This window comes from Rhea americana, unplaced genomic scaffold, assembly GCF_003343005.1.
Source record: "Rhea americana isolate MKP2758 unplaced genomic scaffold, rheAme1 scaffold_140, whole genome shotgun sequence".
Lineage (NCBI taxonomy): Eukaryota > Metazoa > Chordata > Aves > Rheiformes > Rheidae > Rhea > Rhea americana.
The window spans coordinates 768,749-787,484 of record NW_028185484.1 but is presented as its reverse complement, the minus strand read 5'-3'; the positions used below and the strand labels follow the sequence as shown (position 1 = coordinate 787,484).

At 42.6% G+C, this 18,736-nt stretch overlaps 1 protein-coding gene across 3 annotated transcripts in view; it reads left to right on the top strand.

Moving 5' to 3' along the window:
• Window positions 1–18,736, top strand: part of TSNARE1 (t-SNARE domain containing 1) — a 459,605-nt gene that overhangs the window by 174,446 nt on the left and 266,423 nt on the right. The window lies entirely within an intron of this gene.

Sequence of the window (18,736 nt, the reverse complement as noted above, 5' to 3'; positions counted from 1 at the left end):
TCTCCTCTATTAGAATTCTATCGGTTGTTATTTTTTAATTATTGAATGTGATTTCACTCAGAGTCGGGAGCACAGCATCTTCGCATCTTGGTTACATCTAGAGTAGAGTAGGCTGAGATAAGAAAAAGGTATTAAGCAGAGAGGATATGTACAGCAAAAACAATAACAGTAAAGAATAACAATTTCTGCTGTCTAGAAATGAGTAGAATGAGACAGGAAATGTTGGTTTTCAAGGAGATGTGTAGACGCCTAAGTGTTTTACTCCGATTGTGCCTCACCATGGATCACAGATGTCCCTTAGCTCTCTAAATGACTCTTCTTTTTCTTGACTGTGCCTGAGCGACCAAATTACTAAGAAGCCATAAAGACCAAAATCTGGGTCACATGGTAAAGGTTACTAGATTTTAGGACCATAAATTTTAATTATGATGCTGAAAAGAGAATTTGACTAGATCCAGATAAATTACTACATTCCGCAGCCTTGTTGCTGGAGGTTTTTTCCTCGCAGATCAGCCAAGGAAAGTCCCCTCCCGTGACAACCTTGCTGTAGTCTAGTTTACGTGTGTCTTGGTTCAAGCAATTACTCCTGAGAGATGGGGAATTAGAAGAAAAGTTTTACAGCMAAAGTGGTGCTACCTCTGGCATTTTACTTGCCATAGTGATTTTCTATGTAGGGCGTGATGGTGAGAGAGGAAAAATAAAGTCAGAAAGGGGCAGGGGGGTGGAGGAGAACTTGGAAGGTGCTCTACTCAATGCTGTTGATGGTGCATCTAGCTGCTGAGCTGCCTGGGTTGGTCTAAGGAGACGAACACCTGACAGGTGGGTTTGCAGAAGGGTTTGGGGTAGAGTGTTTGTCACCCGACGGTCACAGCCCCATGGCCATGGCCACTGCCTCAGAGTGCTCTAGACACCTGCCAAATGCGTTATTCAGGGCTTAGTATTCACAGCCAGGTGCTCCCAGCTGTGTTTAATCCTAATTTTTTAGGAAGCTGCTGGGGCTCAGTTTCTTTCTGCTCAGGCAGCATGACCAACAAGTATTATTTTAGTGTTTAACTAAAATCCAAGTGTGTAACTGTAGGAAGACTGTGCTTGTAAGTGTGTGTGTATATATATGTGTGTGTGTGTGTTTGTGTGTGTGTGTGTATACACACCCATATGTAGATATATAGCACTTTGTCTATATCATGTTTCTAAATGTCTCGTGTGTCGCTGTGAGGAGTGGCCAGGTAGGTGCGTGAATCTAGGAGAGGAAGGAGGTAAAATGAACAAAATTAAACTGGGATTCGAGGTTTTCATTAAGTTTCAGCCCTCTTTCAGCAGCTACGGTTTAAGGGCCACAGCATGTGCAGTGCTCTTCATACACTTGCCAAATAGGAAGATGCTGGATAAAGAGGGAAAAAGAGACGCTTATGCATGCTTCTTGGTGATGCTTATATTCCGTCAAAAGCAAAGCGCATTATTTTTGCTTGTGAAGATATGCCTTAATCCAGATGCTGGATCACACAGCAATTRTGTAGCTCTTAGAAAGGCAGAGCATCTCGTATTTCAGTTGTCACGATTCTCATTTTTGTAGAAAATACATTTCCCCTAGACTGGTCAGGAGAATTTTGCAGGTCTGCCCATCCAAATAATATATGTAAAACCATATATGCACCTGCTTTCCTTTTGGCATCCCGTGGGGGCTGCAAGGTGGGGAGAGCTGGGAAGACCTGGTTTATTCATGAGCTGCTGTGCCTGATCAGCAAAAGGGGATTATTCCTGCGCAGATGGGAAGTGTTACTGAAAAGTGCACCTTGGGGCCTGCCTCCCTAATCCCTTCCTTCAGTATTTTGTGGTACTTGGAGTGAACAAACAAGTGACTCTAAGCAATGTAATTTATTGCTGTGTAATTGCATGGAGTAGTGAGTGTGCTTCTTTTGTTCAGAGATTTGCTGCTCCTGGGGAATTTTGTTTCATACTRCCTTCAGATTGATGCCGTTGCTAGATTTTGGGCGGAAGGGTCAAGCTGAAGAAATAAGCCTCTGTTGGCTCAGCCCCTGACTTATTTTTTGTGAAGCACAAGGAGAGTATTTGATGCTGTGTGGGGGTTAAAGAAGAAATGGAAGGACATGGCTCAAAGAGCYGGTTCCTCTGTCCTCTAATGCAGGATGCTCTGAGCTGACCACCAGAAGCTGACCTTGCTCGTTCCAGGCCACATTTGATGCCTTTGCACGCTGATTAACGCCTTAATGAAAGCGCTTACAGAGTCAACCAGGGCTCAGTAAAAGTCAGAATATGCCCTGAGACCATTAGGATGTAGCAACTTGTTCTTCCCCCCAAAATGRGAAGAGGAAAGCTTACCTGGCGGACTACCTCTGTGCTTTGGTCTGAGGTGCCCCAGTGCTGTRCCTGCAGGTACTGCAGCAGGAAGGGGGACTGCAGCGTGAGGGTCTCTCAGGAGGGATTTCGGATGGGATATTCCTCYTTGGGGTGTCTCTGTACAGGCAGGGTCTTACTCACATTAGTGTGAAGTATCGAGCCTATTGCTAAAATGTGGTAGCTCAATAAATGATGGCGCAGGCAGCATTTTACTTATAAATGATGGTGCACGTTGAGGCACAGCGAGGGGAGTAGGAGATGAAGGAGGCATTAAATCTGGCATTTGTAGAGTGGGAAAATCACCAACATGAGGGGGAGCTGCAATATGATGGAAATTTTATTGTGAGAGAGGAGAGATTTACGGGATGTGTGTGAGCAGTTCGCTGTTTCCCCCACCGCCTCCCATTTTCATGGAAGAATAGACCTTCTAGCTGAAATCAAARTTTCCCGAAGCAACGCCTGTTTAGAGCAACCAGGAAAAATAAATAAAATAAGAACCTCATGTTACATTTTAAACAACCCTTGGCACGGTGTAAGCTGACGGTGTAGAACTGCAGAGATGCCTAGAAAACACAAGCTCTGAATAATTCCTGGATGAAATGAAGAACAGGGCTGACTTCAAAAGAATGTTATACATAATAAAGATGAATAAAACACAGAAAGCTGCCTCTGGCCTTTTATATGAACCCATCAGCTATCGTGCTTGCTTGCTTCATGCCCCTTTTCCCCCTTGACCCTTCCGTCTCTGGCCAAAGGGAAGTTGCTCCGTTTCTTCACAGACTTTCCTGGCTTTCGTGGCTGTGCTTGCACAGCTTCTGCAGCCCCGTGCTTTGCACGTCGGAGGACGCAGCAGCACAGCCGTGCTCTGATCCTCCTGCCGTATCGTTATTTAGTGTAGTTGAGCATTTGCTTTAGGTTCTCCCACCGCGGACACTTCTTGGTAGCTTTCTGACCCAAAGATTTAATAGCGTCGCATACTATGGTGTTCCTAACTCAGTGCTGATGTTATGGATACATTAGTTCCCTGGGACCACTCATGGCTAATTTAACAAATCACTTAAAATCTTTTAAGGTCTGATCAAAGCATATGCATATAAGTAGGTGCAGGCTCATGGCTTGCCGGGGGTCTGGATGAGACCATTTGCATGCATTGGTGAGGTAGTACTGTATTTAAAAAAGTGTTGCTCAATATAAAAATATCTGAGGGCTTGGAAAAGATGTACACTGTAACTATTTTTTTTCTTTTAGAACTGAAGTCAGTTTTAATCCAATTTGCTTGTCACAACTGTGATTGCTCAATATGGGAAACAACAACAGACAGATTACTGCTAATCCTTTTTTAATCATTTTCCCTTCTTTGGTTTTGTGCCGTTAATGCATGGTAGCAGAGCCTGAGCTGCGAATACTGTAACACGTTTAACTCCAACTTTTGAAAACTGAAATCTCCCTTTTTGTACAGGGTGAGGTGTTAAGAAAAAAATACGGTCCTGTACCTCTGACATGGAAAGCACTAAAGCAGTTGCTCTCTGAAAACACCTTAACTGAGTGCTTTAGTGCATGCTTTTTTGTATATGCTGGAATTGTTTTGTTATTAAACAAGGTTTTAGGAAACACTGTTTATTTAAACGCTTGTTTATTTTAGAGAATTCATTCATTCGTTCACCTCAATAAATAACCCAATTAATTTAACCTTTATGTGATTTTTTTTGTTGTCGCTTTTGTTTAAATAGGGTCAGCGCTAGCGGAGAGATTTAGTCTCAAGTGATTCTTCTCCCTTGAAGTGAAACCAATTCTCCTGGATATACTAATATATCCAGTATATCTTTGTGTATTCGGTGTATATGGCAAGGAAAGATAGGGTCGTGTGTGTAATGGGTTTCCTCTGCTGCAGTCCTTGGGGATGTCCCTGCCCCGGCGACAGTCTCTGTTTTTCAGTAGATATAGAAAATGTTGTGCTGTTAACAAATACTGTTAGATAAATGTATATAAAAAAAGACCTTATATGGAGATAACTTATATAATAGCATGACAACAAATGTCTGTAAAAATAAATTGGGTCTAGTCTTCGATCTAAGTAACTGAGCTTAAATTTGAGCTTTGACTTGAGTCCTTGGCTAAAGCACGTGTTTCCAGGTGAAATATTACAAGTGAAATTCCAAGCCTAAAATAATTCACAGGAGCCTGAGCGCTTGGTTTTGACACATACCTAAATTTATCTCTGTCCTGCCCTTATTGCGGTGATGTCCAGGCTCCTGGTATTTATTATGGTTTTGTTCAGCAGTCCCTTGAATATCAAAATAGAGTATGTAAAAACTCCTCCAGTGTTTGCTTCACTGGGACAGCAGCTGTGCTAGAAGCGATTGTAGTAGTAATAGTAATCAGAAAGGTTGCTGGAAAGTATTTTAGTCACTGTCGGAATCAGTATTTCAGTTTCAAAACAGGCCTGTGTCTGTTCAGGATAGTGCTGTAGCAGTGGTTGTGGGGACTGGAGGATGTGGTAGGATAGATGGAGCCCCTTGACCTGCACCCACCCAGCACCTCCAAATCTTGCCAGGGCAAAACATCATCTGCGTGGAGCCAAGTTAATGTTTTAACATTCTGGTGGTCTGAATTACCTAATTACTACAGAAAGCTTCATTAATAATATGGTTATAATTGTTATTATCACTTCTTCCTTTTGCTTGGTTTCTTGTTACTCAGGTTTTTGTGTTCTCTTTTTCATCCCCAAAGGTGGTTTTACCCGAATCACAAGGTTGAGGTGTGATGGTGGGGGCTGATGGAGCATCATGGTTTGTGTTTACAGGTTAGGACATCTGGTACCATCCCCAGTCTGCACTAGTCCATGCCATGTTTTATTGTATAGCCACAGACAGTTCAGTCTGCACAAAATAGCGACTTATTATCACTATAAACTATAGCTAAACTCAAATAAATCGAGGCAGTAGCAATTGTCTAGACAATTGTTATCATGCCTGAAATAAGCTCAGATGAGCTCAGGCCAAAACGAGCCCAGACAAGTCCTTGAGACCTTGCACTGTCAGGTCAGTCCAGAGCCTGTAGCTTTTTACTAAGTAATGGGAAAATCATATTTACTACCTTTTGAGTCAGACCACCATGAAGAAACAGCGCGTGTTGGTACAGCAAATAAAAAGGTGACCCATTTGTTCAGAGGTAATGGGCAAATTGTAATAACTGAGATTAGCCCAGAAAACAGGATTCAGTCCAATTTTGATACTCAGTTATGAGCGAAGGGCGGTATAGTAAATGGTCTGTGTTATGCCCACTCATTACAGATATTGGGAAGAGATTTTTGAGTGGGGAATGATGCTTCATGAGTGATGAGTCCTGCTGTTGAGAAGTGTTTTGCAAGTATTAGCCATTGTTRTTCTCTGAATGTGTAATCTTGTTGACATATCTAGAGTGTAATCTCTTTTTCCAGGGTTATTCATTAAGTCTGAGAGCAAAAAATGAATGATACTTGCTATTCTGTATGTGGCACAAGCAGTCCAGATGATATCCTCTATGGTTTCTTCTGTTGTCAACACCTCTTCTTCCTCAAGTCGGTGTAAAAAATATTGGAACCTATATGTTATCCTTGAACAAAAACACAACATGCACTAGAGAAAAGCCTTGGGAACTTAAATTGTTTGATTAATGTTTTGAAATGKTTTCTTATTTGGATTGGAAGGCTCACCATTTTTACATGTCTGTTAAATTTCAAGTTATTTCYATTAAAAGCGTCAAATGAAAACCAGACTTTTTACGTATAGAATTTCAATCAAATTAACCCCTTTCTCCTTATCCTAAGGATTAATCACAACTCTTCTGTTTTTCCWTACCAAGATTCCCCTCATCCTGACAGATCCTCTCTTTTCTGTGTATCAGCTAGATCTCAGTGGGACCTTGGTCCGGTTTAGGGATACAGGAAAGACAGGACCTTGGTGTAGACTTGTATCACTTGTGCAGCTCAGTGATTCATCCAGTTCTGCAGTATCAGTTTATATTTAGGTCATTTAAACTATACGACTAGAGGGTGATGTGAAGGCTGGGAGGGGGAAAGACATGGGGTGGGAGAAGAAAAGGCAGGGGATGCGCTATGCCAGTGTTCCTCTGTGAGAGCTAGGTCTTCATGAGCACATTSCTCCAGGATGTCCCATAACTGCTTGCAGTTTAGCAGGCAGCTCCAGCTGCCACCCCACAGTTGGACAGCATGATGCTGGGGAGTTATTGCAAAGTCCTTAATGACTTGATGTGTCTTTGAGTTCATCCTTGCACTGAACAAGGGTTGGACAAAATGACCACCAGCAGTCCCTTCCAACCTCAATTTATTCCATGGTTCCAAGAGAAGGAGTTGAACGCTGGTACTTCCCTATGAGATCTGACATTTATTGCCCATAGATGTGGACACACTATGTTGTGATGAAATTCTGTCCCATGCATATGGATGAGGCCACCATAGTACAACATGTTCTTAACCAAAGAGCTATACTGRTTAGTCATGCGTGAGATAGGCAGGTGAACTTGCAGCCAGCCTTTCCAGGATGGTTTGATATTATTAAACACTTTTAACCTCAGCCGTCGTGAATCTACTCAGGTCTCCTAAATAGTTTTACATGCCTCGTCGCTGTGCTTTCTAACCCTTGCTTGAATTCACGCAGCATGTATGAATTAGGATCAGGAAGGTTGTTGAAGCCTCTCAAAGAGATCCCCAGTCTGTGTTAGTCCTGTCACAAGTTTTGCACTGAGTTTAGCTGGATCATACAGATCAGTTTTGAATCTTTGGGCCACTGTTCCTCTCTCTGGGAACAAGGGTGACTTTCAAAGGAATTTTATGAAGTTTTAATGATGCACTTGGGGATCATCTAGTGGTGCTTTAGAATGGGGTAATTAAAGCATATCTGGGAAGGTGGTCATGTGTGACTTGCAGTAGTATAATTTGACCTGGTTTATATGCACCCTTCTGTTGTGTATTCAACTTTGTGCTTATGCAGGTTTTCTTCCACCTCCCTCCACTTTTGTTTTCAAAATTGGTATGTGGACATAAGGTGATTGATGAGAAGCTTTGAGGTTTGGATCAAAAACTGCTTCTCTCTCTCTTACTGCTTCTTATTCATATACATTTTAATTCTGTGTTTGACTCCTTTGCTTCTCCCGAACAGTTTTACCTCATTGATTATAGAAGAATGGGAAAATCACTTTCCTGGACTGCAGTGTAATCTGTGCTGTTAAATAATAGCCATTTCTACTATTAAAATAATCTGAAGTTCATACCTTTCAGTGTTGGGGACTGCTGCTGTTTGACAGCCCTGCAAGTATGACACTTTCATCTGACATTATGGCTGAACAACATAGTTCATGAGTATCAAGTGTGACCTGAGCTTGTCCATACACTTTGATCTTAATGGCAGGGTCTGAAGGGCAGAGTTGGACTGCTTGCTTACTGCTGTCCTTGGCCTCTCTGCTGTGACCATCAGCCACTGCTCAGATCCCATGAGACAGATTTTCTGGTCCCCTTAGGCTGCTGGAACAAAATGTGACACTTCCTTTGTTTAAATGCAGCCTTGCCACTGTTTTGCATTGGGTCTGGCACATTTTCCACAGCATAAGCTGAGCGACAGCAGAGCCTTGGGAATTTGTTCCTCAAAAAGCCATGTCTTCGTCCACAAAACATGGTCATCCCTTGTCTTGCCTGACCCTCTGTTTTGGGTAGCAGTTGGCTAGCTCTGAAGCTGGAGCCCTATTTCAGAGCAACTTTTGCATTCTTTAACATAAACTTCCCACTACTGGATAAAYCAGTTTTTGTTCATTAGGGAGCAAACTGGGGTACAAGTTACTGGAGGGCTCAAGGATTAGTCTGGTTCAAGATCTGGTGCAGTATTTTCACACGCTAATTAAAAACTCCCTCGCATGTGACAAGATCACAGAAAAATTTAGGTTGGGAAAGACTTCTGAAGGCCTCTCATCCCATGCCCTGCTCAGATCATGGCCAATGCAGAGTGAGTTGCTCGGGGTCCTGCCCAGTCGTGTTTTGAAGATGTCCAAGGATGGAGATCTGACAACTTCTCTAGGCCCCCTTTCCATTGTTTGACCATCCTGATGGTCATTTTTCCTAATGTCTGATCAGAATTTCCCTTGTTGCAGGTTGTGTTTGTCTTACCATCATGCATGCCCAATGAAGTTCTGACTGTGCTTTCTTTAGGCCCTCCGAATTAATAGTTGAAGATGTCAATGCACGAAGGTATCCAATTCCTGCATAGGTTTATGTGCTCTGGATTTATTAACAGAAAATTCCCCTTTATTGAAGATGGCTCTTGTTTGGATACTTTTTTTTATTTTCCTAGAAACCTTTTGGAGCTTCATTCACTTTTAAATGTTTCTTTTATTTCCTGACAATATTGTATTCCTTGATTTACTCCAAAGGATCTTCCAGTGTCCTCCTGTGGCCTGTTGATTGCCCCAGCACTGAACTRAACTATTATGAAGTTATTAACCTAATGGGAGCTAAAACACTTTGTCTTTCTCTGCCTGGCAGGGTGGTATTCCAATTTCCTATAATCTTCTTCATAGGATGAATCTTAAATTTCTTATAAAAATATAATTTGTTAATTAGACTTTTTCTGTCACGTACATTAGGCTAATGCTTGTGGCTCATTACTTGTCTGAGTACAGTCTGGGTGGTGATCAATCACTTTGGGATGGAAATGGGTTTGCGATGACTGACCTTCATAACCTAGTCTTTGAGGGATATGGGAAGAGAACTCTTTTCCTCTCTAGGGACTACTTGAAAGAAAACTGTGAGTTAATGCAATGTTGGACTGAGAGCCCTGGATGCTGAATCCTGGTGCGTATTCACAAAAGAATAATAGCATGGTATTATTCTCCGAGGGGGAGACAAGAGGGCCACTTCTGTGACCCAATTAGTCACTGCGTTTTTTTGCATGAAGAAATTTCTTTTACTGGAAAAACAGATGATTAAAAGCTGGCTCCTGCCAYGTGTGTGTTCGGTTGCAGCTGAAACAACCTGTTCAGTCTGAATTCGGCTCCTTGGGGAGTCCAGCTCGTTTGATTTGCAAGGGAGTGGTGAGGATCTGGCCTCTGATAACGTAACACAATTTTCGGAGCAGTGAATACAGCAAAGAAAAGGCAACAAGGCTAAATGAAGCAGCCGTGTCTTGTCCGAACAACAGGGACCTGCAAGCATTTCTGTGCTCCCTTGTCCACCTTCTCTCACCATCTAGCARCTTCCTAGAGGGTTGTGCCATACCAACTTTTGTACTGAACAAAAAGTCCATAAATTTTCCAGCTCATCAGAAATGTCAAGGCTTCATGACCTTGGTTGCCTTTCAAAGATCAACTGTGCTGTCCTTGGCAKGCTGAGCCCCTTTTGTCTCCTTCGTGCCTGGCTGAGTTGCGTGAACCTCGATGCTCCTCACCTTGCCGCCTTTTGCACAGGGGAGAAAGCAAGACTAAAGCTCCTCTGAAAACTGAGGGGGATGTGCCAGTTTTGTAAATGAGATTCCTCTGGGRAGTCTCAAATTAGAGGCAGCTTCTCTTTTTTAAGTTTGTTTTGTTCTGTTAAAGGAAAGCAAGAGAATAATTACAACGCTGCATGTGTTAGCAGCCTTAATGCGGGATTCGCGAAGCTAGTCGGGAAAGTAGCGCGTTGTGCTTAGCTTATGTGGCTATAAAACGCCGAGAAGGGTGCATGGTCCAGGAGGACTTGACAGATGAACAAGCTTAAGTTTCGCTTTGTGAAGGCAGATATTTCAGCGCTGCGCTGTTCACTGGGAGCTGGTCTAAATCAGACGCTTCTGTAGTGTCTGGGTATAAAAAAGCTTTTGTTGCTTTCATCACAACTTACAGGCTTGTAGGTAGAGGTAACATCTTTTATTAGACCAAGTGTTCGAGTTGGAAAAAATAGATGAGCTTTGAGAAATACAAGACAAGTCTTGTAAGCCTAAAGCTTCTATAATTCTTCCAGCTCTACCGGTCGTTTTAATAAAAGATATTACCTGCACCTAAAAATGTTGTCTTACATATGTTCCCAGACCATCATAGCTGCAGCAAATAATTACTGCYTTTTTACCTTGGGTAAGGAGAGAGTTTGTCCTAGGTATTCTGGGAGAAAAGCTTCCTTTTCTCCAAGCTGTGGTAGTTGGCTGCTCGTGGATGTGACCATGTTGCAGTGTTCCTGGGGCTGGCGAAGAGCCCTCTACTTGAAAAGTGCCCTCCAGATACCTCCTTTGCATAAAATACAGCTCATAGGATGCAAAATACAAACCATGTTTTATATTTGAGGGCTGGGAGCATGCCACCTAAAATATTTAGTGCCTCTTTTTTCTTTCTGGGACTGGATAGTGGAAGCCGAGAAGAGGAATAGGAAAATAAGTTACTAGGGGATATAGATTATTTGAGGGAGGACAAGAAATTGTCCCTTGTTAAATGGTAGAGGGAAAAATAACAACTAATCCTTTCTCTACTGAGCAGAGACAGCTAAAATATATTTTCAGGGAGTCAAGACAAGTGTAATAACTAGTTACAGTACACTCCTATGTATGAGTCCTTCAATCTAACATCACCAGGATATTAATCTTTAGAAAAAATAAAACTAATCGTAGGATGTCATCATGTGAATCCGATGCAGAACTTTACTATTTTATTTTATTTTATTTATTTTATAATCACCAAGACTGCAGTGCTGAAAACAAACCAAAAGCTTCTGCTGTAAGACTCATCTTGATGTTTTGCATTTCGTTTAAAAGCTAACAGGAATGTCTGAAAGCCATCCTAGCTCTGCTTAAGCACCATCCGATGGGAGAAGCAACCTAGCAAGCTTAACATTGTCCTTGAATTGAGCAGCAAATTGCTGGCTAAAGGTGCTCTCTGTGGATTAGCAGGTCAGTAACATTAGCGCTAATGTGCATTTGTGCATCCAGCCCCAGCAGTGAGCAGAGGTGACACTTTTGTGGGTGGCGATTGCTAGCATTAAAGGAAGAGATGATGACAGGAGAGCTCATTTTACAGCCAGCAAAACTAGGAGGTTTAGGGAAACGGTGAAACAAGAAATTGAAAATGCATTTGGAAACAAGGAGGACCTCCAAGCTTTTTGTTTTGTCGTGTTATCTAATRTTGCCTTGTGTTCTTGAAAGGATTTCTTTAGACTGAGGTCTGTGGGATGGGTCGGGGACAGTGTAGAAGAGGTTCAGGGCTCTGTGTTCACTTCCAACAGCCATGTCAGTTTGGGGCATCACCACCCTGTGTCTCCTTTGCCCTGTGCTGGGATGGGATCTGACCAAAGGAAAATATGTTCGCAGTTGGGAGTTGTTGCAGTTCACAGTGTGGCACTGGGGCAAGAACAAAGTAAGTTCAGCTCTGTGTTTTAACTGGAGAGACTGAGTCCTGGAGATGCTTTTCCTTCTCCCACCACAAGTGACCTTCTTCAAAGTATGGAGTAGACAGGTAGGGCCATGAACAACATTAACTTAGGGATCAAGTCCAGTGTAGTTTCTTCATCAGATTCCTTATACTTCCTTCCATTGCTCTAAATCACATTTTGTTTACTTGCTGCCATTTTAACTATTTGTGAAACTCCACAAGTAGTATTTGCTGGGTTTGTGTAAGGACATCAAAACATGAAGACTCTCTAAAATCATGTATTTGCTTAAAAAAAGCAACCTGAAAAAAAAAAAAATCCAAGAAAGAACTTCTTTATCTTTATTCTGTGGGGGATTGAGAAACCCAACTAATGTTGCCAAAGCTATTTTAAGCTATGAGAACACAATACATTTGAAAGTTTAATTGCTTGCTGAATAATGTAAGCTGTCAAAATAAATACTCAAGGTCTTGCATAAGGGAGAACATTATTAAAAAAAAATAAAAAGACAACGCACAAATGTGAAGTCAATGAGAAGTGGAATCACACTTTATCCCAGCATTAACAACAGCTTTATTTTTTGCAGTCAGTAATTGTAACAAGGAACCTGCACAGATTTCAGGGGTAATACTCTTTATTTTCCAAATTATTCAGAAATCTGCTGGCTGGCTCCCTGTAAGTGTGACTGTTCAGAGCTGATTTCCTGTTCCCAAAACTGACAGCTAGGCAGACCACCTTTTCTTCAAAGCTACCAGAAGGCATGGTTAAGCTCCATTATGCAGGTGATGAAAACTCCCACCTTGCAGCCTGCAAAAGGAGCATCCAGAAGGGTGGTCGTGGAAGCACTYGAATGGACAGAAGGCTTTGGGACACAGAGCTTGCCAGAGAGGCAGCTTGAAAAGCACTGATGGCTGGTTTCTTGTTTGTTTTTTCTCATTTTATTGCACTTGAGGAACAGGTCTTTGTGCATGTTCTCTCTAAAGAAAGTATTGCATCAGCAGCACACCTAGCTCTTAAAGCAATTTCTGCTTTCAACAGACAGAATAAGGAAAACCCCTCCCTGTCCCTGTAAAATCCAGGGRAGCATGTATATGGAAGTGTCTTTTCAGCAGGTCACTCCATTTACAGCTGAGGATGGTGAAGAAGTGTAGCCAGGGTCAGTGCTTTCACCTAATAGGAAGTTGAGSTCAGAAAAATTTAGCAAACAGCCCAGAATAAATAAAGAATTAATTTACAACCCTAGTTGTTCTGCAAGTGAATTTTGATACCTATTGTTTTAAGTGGGGTTAATTAAGATTCTTAAAATCAAATCACTTTGATTAAGTGTATTTATGAGTTGGGCTGGTGGTCCATAGTGATAACGTTTTCTAACATTATCTTGCACGCAATGTGTTGCTTTCTCATGTCCCGTTGCTGTCAAATGTAGAAAATTCCCACTTATCTCATTAGTACCAGGAAAGTTCCTAATGTGTGAAGGTGAGAAAGTGCCATATGCTCCTCTTTGCCTGCTGCAGGTAAAAAAGTGTTACAGACCTGTCAAACCCCTTTCAGCTGATGCAGCATTCCTGTGAGTAGAGTAGGTGTTTTGGGAAGTCTRGGAGAGATCATGAGTGCTATTCATTGCATTTTCTGCTGGCAGTGGAGTTGATGCTGGTCTCCTTCAGTCACTTAATTGTGCTTGGAGAAGGTCACTCRTACTATTGTAGGATTGTAGGCTGAAGGTGATTCTGGTAAAGCTGAGCATTCAGGGAAGATGTTCCACCACTTAGACACYCAAGAAGAAACATGGAAGACACATTTTCTTATGTGCCATCTTCCCCTCCATAGATCCAACTGGGAAGCTCAGATGAACCTCAGTAATAAAGAATGTGATGAGACTGAGGGAAGGATTTATCAATGGTCCATCAGATTATATCTAGACTAAATAGTAGACATGTACTGCCGTAATTCCCTAGTTGTCCAGATTGGAATCTGGCTGGCATATACTGTAGCTTACACAGCCCATTCCCCTGTCCAAGGGGAGAATGATAAATGCCCTGTTCTCATTCTGATGAGGAACTAGAATATATCCATGATACAGGCCCAGAAAGGGGGTTTCCRGGTCACCTAAGAACACTGTTCTGTATTTCCCAAATTGCTCTGCCCCTTCTCCCTCACTGCTACACACAAACGCTCAAGAGGAGTTTTCCTCCCTGGTCTACTGAACTTGACAGGTAGGATAAGGATTGTGACAGATCTCTCCAAAATTAGAAGAAATCAAAACTGGGCAAATTTTAGTGGATTTTCTCCATGTTTGCTACCAGACCTGTTAGTAAGAGCAGTCAGCACTAAGTGCCCTGCAAAAACACTACTACTGAARTTCAGGGGAGGCACAAAGATCAGTGAAACTACTGATGAGGCAGGAGCAGCCGTACAAGGTGTTAGGCTGAGCCCTTTCCAGCAGCGTGTTGGCACACAGCCGCACCAAGGTRTAGCTAAAGCAAAGCAATATGAACCTTACTCATAAAACTGGGATGGGTGTTACAAAGCAGGGGGATTTAGGAGCATAACAGGGAACCCAGCATGGATTCCCAGGGATGTGATTCAGAAATGTATCAACAGTCAAATAGTGACTTTGGAGCAGAAGCGAAAAAGGTGTTTCTCAGTGAGCCTGGGAGCGCAGTCGACTCAGTTTGTTAGAAATGAGGCTGAGAAGCGACTTGATTACGGAGTAAAAATACCTCCAAGGGGGAGAAGTAGCGTCTTCCAAAGAGCTCTTAAATGCAGCAGGAAAAGGTGTGATGAGAAATGATAAGAAGTTGGCATCAGAGAAATTAAAAGGAAAAAAAAAGTGTTTGAAAAGAGTCAAGAGTATGCTTAACCAGGCATACAAACCACCAAGGCTTTTGTGATGCTACATTTGACTCCACTTGTGATATTAAAGAGAGGTTCAGAGGAGGTGTTAAAGGCTTTTGAGCTGCTCTTTTGGAGACTTTTGYGGAATGGAGGCAAATGCTCCAACCAGCAAAGACCAGCAGATCCTGGAAGCGAGCAGACCTCCCTTCCAGTCCGGGTGGATTCACATGTTATCAGCAGAGATCCTTAGCTGATGAAGAGAAAGAGACGTGTCTGTGACATTATAGCTGCCTGTACTTGATTAGATTATTCCCATTTGGTGTCTGTGGCCAAGCATGTGTCACTGCTTTATTTTACCCCTCCCACTTCTTCTTGATTTAAAAAAAAATTACCTGTCCACTATATTGCTGGGAAGTAACTAATTTAGTATAACTTGCAGAATGTGGTGGGTGATGATTTGCACTAGCGAAATGAACTGCAGGCCCAGCTCATCTCCCAGCTCTGGCTTTCTGAATACCCATGAGATAACCCAACGTGGTTTCCCACCTGGATTTTTTTTYCTCTTTTTTTGCTAAACCACARAGTTCCTACAGTGCCTACTTGAAATCCTCCTTTTAMTAGCCACAAGATGGGTTGCGTGAAGCTATAATTAAACTATAGAACACAGCTTTCAGGTGTTTAAAGGAGGTGCTTTGTGCAGACAGCACCTGGAAACAACTAAGAAAAATTGTAACAAGGCCAGGAAGACATGTAATGGAGCACCCTGTCCCCTTTTGTTCTCAGACATCTTGGATTATAAATAGAAGATAATGGAATGCAGCGTCCTGCAGGAACCGTGAATAATTAGACGGCTGATGTACAAGAGCAAGTGGAGGTCACACAGATAAACTAAAATAATGCTTGAATTTGTTGGAGGGAAAAATGACTTGGAAATGATTTTGGCTGGCTTCTTGTTTTAATGGTAGGAAAACAAAATATATAAATCCTGAAAAGCAAAAGCTCAATTCAAGACACCAGTGCAAATCAAGAGTAATTCCATTAAAGCTAATGGAATTACGTCAGTGTACGACCGGAGGTAAGTTCAGACCCAATTACATCTTGCTCCTCAAATAAGATTTCAATATTGTTTGCTGGTATTTGTATTGCAGTAAGCGCCGAAATGAGAGCAGTGTATTGCTTGGGCTGGGTGATGCTCCCAAGAACTTCCAGTCCCAGTAGACAGAGTGTGCAGAGTAAGGGAATAAATGCAGAAATTAATTCTACTTAACCAAACAGGAAACTGAGGCAGAGTAACAGCCCAAATGGTGATACAGAAGTAATTTGTCTCATTATTTGCATTTTTTTCAGTAGTGTTTTAAAAGCAAAAGCACATGACCTGCTGTCTGTGGGAGCAGAATGAACCTAGCTGGGGCTATCAGTGCGGAGAAGTGTTTCACCTTGAAATCACTTGTGAAATCACTCGCTGACCTTCTGGAGAGCAGCTCTGCAGAGAAGGACCTGGGAGTGCTGGTGGATGACAGGTTGACCAKGGGCCAGCAATGTGCTCTTGTGGCCAAGAAGGCCAGCGGTGTCCGGGGGTGCACTGGGAAGAGTGTTGCCAGCAGGTCGAGGGAGGTGATGCTGCCCCTCTCCTCAGCCCTGGGGAGGCCTCATCTCGAGTACTGTGTCCAGTTCTGGGCTCCCCAGTKCAAGAGAGACATGGAGCTACTGCAGAGAGTGCAGCGTAGGGCTACGAAGTTGATCAGAGGGCTGGAGCACCTGCCCTRYGAGGAACGGCTGCGAGAGCTGGGCCTGTTCAGCCTGCGGAAGAGAAGMCTGAGGGGGGATCTGATCAATGTGTACAAGTACCTGAAGSGAGGGTGTCAGGGGGACGGGGACAAACTCTTTTCAGTTGTCCCATGTGACAGGACAAGAGGSAATGGGCAGAAATTKAAGCACAGGAAGTTCYGCCTGACYGTGAGGGGGAATTTCTTCCCTGTGAGAGYRACGGAGCACTGGACCAGGTTGCCCAGAGAGGTTGTGRARTCTSCTTCTCTGGAGATCTTCAAGGCCCRCCTGGATGCAAYCCTGTCTAMCAWGCTGTAGGTGCCSCTGCTTGAGCAGGGAGKTTGGACTAGATGATCTCCAGAGGTCCCTTCCAACCTTACAGATTCTATGATTCTATGAAATAGAAAACAAAAATAAGGAGAGCAGAAAAGAATAGCTGATGGGAAACAGTTGGATGTGTGGCTGGAGGGCAGCAGCTTGTGGTTACCTCTATTTTTTGATCTTTATATAAAAAAAGAGACTGGCAAAAGTGCAGAGTACGAAAATATTGCCTTTTTTAAGGTTATTTCCTTACACTTTTTTATTGTCTTTTATTCCTTCAATTAACAATTTTCTGTATGTGAGATAGTATAGTCAGAGGGTTAAATGTCACCTTATSCTGCAGATATGCAGTAGTCATTTACTTTAATGCAGTAAGTTGATTTTGCTGAATAGAACTTGGAAAGAATCAACATCTTCACATGTTGCTTGTGAAGGAGGTCCTGTTATGGTCAGTGTTTTCTTCTGAACCCACTGTTTTATTACTTTTCTTACTATTCTTATTCTTCAACATCTGGGCTGTTTCAGAGGGACTATAAGATGCTCTGCATCTTTAACAGTGCACTGAAATACTTTCAGTTTCCTCCACCATCCTCCATCCACCCTCACCATACCTGCAGATAGATTTTTCCCTGAAGTCCATGACAGCCATTCCTGAGCTGCTGGGCTCTCCTTAATGGAGAGTGTTCCCTWAACTCTTTTAAGCCTCTTACAACCTCTGATACACTGTCCTGGAGTATAACCTTGCACTGGGCTAGCTGGGAGAGAGTAGAGCATTTGCTATTTTACCTTCAGTGACCATCAGGACTGTCAACAGTACTCAGGAAACGTAACTGTGATGTTGTAGTCTGATTTAATGATAAAATTGTGGGCTTCCCTTAGTTATTTGTCACTGTTTCTTGATGGCTAATCCCCAACTACTGCAATAATAATATTTCCCAAATATTATTATTGATAATACCTAATATACCAGTTGGCTAATACCCCAACTGGTGAGGCAACATCTGGAGTGCTGTGTCCAGYACTGGGCTCCCCTGGACATGAGAAACATGGACCTGCTGGAGCAAGTCCAGTGAAGGGCCACGGCAATGATTCAKGGCCTGGAGCATCTCTCGTTTGAGAAAAGGCTGAGAGAGCTGGAACTGTTCAGCCTAGAAAAGAGAAGGTTCAGGGAGGATCTTATCAATGTATACAAATATCTGACAAGAGGCTGTAAAGAGGATGGGACCAGACACTTCTCAGTAGTGCCCAGAGACAGGACAAGAAGCAACAGGCACAAACTGAAAAACACAGGACTTCCACCTGAACACAAGAAAAMACTTYTTTAGTGTAAGGGCAGGTCAAAGATAGGAACAGGCTGCCCAGAGAGGTTGTGGAGTCTCCATCCTTGGAGATAYTCAGAATGTGACTGGACATTGTTCTAGACAACRTGTTTTAGCTGACCTTGCCTGATCAGGAGGGTTGGACAAGATTATCTCCAGAAGCCCTTTCTAATCCCAAGTATTCAGCAATTCTGAGATTTGACARGTTGATTTTGTAACATTGCTCAGAAGCTGCTGCTGTGGTTTGCTGATTTTCAAATTTAATATCAGATAGTCAGTGAAATTTCTACTTCTAAGAGTAAGGACATGATACAAAGAGTTGGCTRTCAATGGCACACCTAATTTGGGAGTTTCTTTCTGCGAAGTTCAGCAATCTGTCAGCTTGGCTTGCAAGAAACCTTTAGGAATAAGATAGTTGCCTAACTCCACAGAGCAGRTATTTTGGAGCCTGAGTAGAAAGCAGCCTAGGGGACTTGCAGGCTAAATAGGAGGCACATTATATATTTTGGTACCTGCAGGATGAGGACAAGGAGATCGTGGATGACAGACGATTAGATAACTGCCTGAGATGTTACATGTATTAGGTACCTCTGAGATTGRATCTCATCTAGCATGGCTCAGGAACTGGTTCAGGGTAGCTAGTTGATTTGATGTCAGTGGAAGAAGCTGGCATGAGATGGTAATGAGTCACAGAATTACAGAATCACAGAATGGTTGAGGTTGGAAGGGACTCTGTAGACCATCTAGTCCAAACCCCTTTCCA